Below are 2188 nucleotides of genomic sequence, written 5' to 3'. Positions count from 1 at the left end.
ACAGCAGCTAGGCTGGCAGCAGCTGGTCACACAGGTTGGCTTATAGCTGGTGGTCCTACAGCAGGTGGTTTCACAGCAGCTGGGCTGGCAGCATGGTGGGCTGCAGCAGCTGGTCACACAGATTGGCTTACAGCAGGTCTTACAGCAGGTAGTTTTACAGCAGCTGGGCTGGCAGCAGGATGGACTGCAGCAGCTGGTCACACAGAGTGGTTTGCAGCAAGTGGTTTCACAGCTGCTGGGTTGGGAGCAGGATAGGTTGTAGCAGCTGGTCAGGGATGGCTTACAGCAGGTAGTCCTACAGCAAATGGTTTCACAGCAGCTAGGCTGGTAGCAAGATGGACTGCAGCTGGTCACACAGGTTGGCTTACAGCAGGTGGTCCTGCAGCAAGTAAGCTGACTGCAAGGGGAGCAGCAAGAGTTGGTCATGGTGTCAGGATGGTTGGGGGTTCCTGTTAACAGGTGAGTTTTCTACAATATGAAGAGTTCTTGCATTCTGGCCTTTTTATATGCTGGGCCTCCAAGATTTGGACCAATCGGCGGGACTTTTCCTTGATGTTGTTTACACCATTTTCCATATTCAGTTTGTGTTTCATAAGGAAGTATTTCTCAATGTTACACATCATTTGAAAGTTGATTCTCACTCCAGAGTAACTCATGGAACTCTTTCAACAGAAGCAAGGGTATTACACTACCAGTCGCATTGTAGCCTTGATCATCAGCTGATCATGTGGTAGCCCTTGAAGTCTTGGGAGAGTCCGAGTATCTGTTTATCAACATTTTATCTGTACTTAGCTTATGAGGTATCTCTGAATGATAGTGCTATGTTCACAGTGACAACCAGGCTGGGCCTCTGTCCTTTTTCATAAATCCTCACTTCAGATTTTCCCAGGCATTATTTCTTTACCATCTTTTCCACCCATGGGTACCAAAGGCACTTGGGATGAAGACATCTGGCAGCATATGCTCCATCCCAGGGTAGACTAGAGGAGTGATGCAGACATGGTAATGTATCAGAATGAGAAGGTGCCAAAGCACATGCGTGCTCATTGTTCTTTCCCAGTCTTTTTATCGTCATCCTTCTGTCTGCTTGCCTGTCCTTCTGTCCTACTGTCTCATTTTACTATCCTTTCTTTATTCTCTTTCTCAGTTGCTCTTCTTTCCGTGCAAAGGTGGGTTAAAAATAAGTTGAAAGGGTTCTTAATTTGTTTGCGACGGCAAATATATTTAAAACATTTGGAAGGTCTATTGTACATATTGAAAAGGACAAATTATGTTATGGTGGAGAGGATATCACAAGATGAACATGTCTGTCTCATTACTAATCAGGTAAGAAATACAAATTTATCTAATTTTTACAAATAACATCCTCTCACTCTTTCTCAAGGAGAGATGATTGCTCTGTATCAAGTTTACTTTTTGGCCAATGATGCCACCTTTGATGTCTTTGGAAATAAAAGTTATAATTGACTTCTCCATTCAGCTTATGACTGTGCAACCCTTCACTGTGAAGACCTATTCTTTCTCTTTTTCATTGGCCTGTAATCTCCCCCAGGATAAATTTCACACAATCTACGTGTGGATTTTTCTTCTACAAAAAATACAGCTTGTTTGCAGCTTGGGTCAATTAAAATTAATGGCATGACACAAGTCTTATATGCTACTTTTGACAAGTAGATTTGAACGTTTTCCTTGCGTGTGGAAATGTGTGGATAATTAGTTATAAGATTCTTTTATGAAATGTTTATTCCTTCTGTGTATTTTTAGTCATACTTCATGTAAAGCAATAGAATTTGCATATTAAATAACACTGTAATAGAATGATTCGACATAGTTTTAAGCAAAAGAAAGAAAACAAATTTCAGGATACTGAGCTCTCCATCCCCCCAAAACACTTATAAAAATAATCACTTCTTCTAAATGGGTCGAAGTGATGTAGTTGACTAGTTTTATTCTCAGATATTCTATTTTTCTGCTACAAGATGTATTCTGATTAAAAAGTTCATCTCTGCTGCCTCTGAAGTATAGAAAGATTAATCTTATTAGCATGTATTAGCACATGTTAATTTTACAAAGTTCTATGGTTGATTGTGACATCTTCCTACCTGTGCACAGCACACTTACCCTTGGCCTTGGCATAGTGCCCTCTGCCTCGCTCACCTCTGCCTCGCTCACCTCTGCCTCGCTCACC

General features: G+C 41.6%; 1 pseudogene; it reads right to left on the bottom strand.

Moving 5' to 3' along the window:
• LOC114632078 overlaps nucleotides 1-426 on the bottom strand; it is a 6737-nt pseudogene extending 6311 nt beyond the window's left edge.
• Between the last annotated feature and the right edge of the window lie 1762 nt (nucleotides 427-2188).

This window comes from Grammomys surdaster, unplaced genomic scaffold, assembly GCF_004785775.1.
Source record: "Grammomys surdaster isolate TR1022 unplaced genomic scaffold, NIH_TR_1.0 371, whole genome shotgun sequence".
NCBI classification, from domain to species: Eukaryota; Metazoa; Chordata; class Mammalia; order Rodentia; family Muridae; genus Grammomys; species Grammomys surdaster.
The sequence above is the reverse complement of the archived record's forward strand: the minus strand, read 5'-3'. Positions and strand labels throughout refer to the sequence as shown.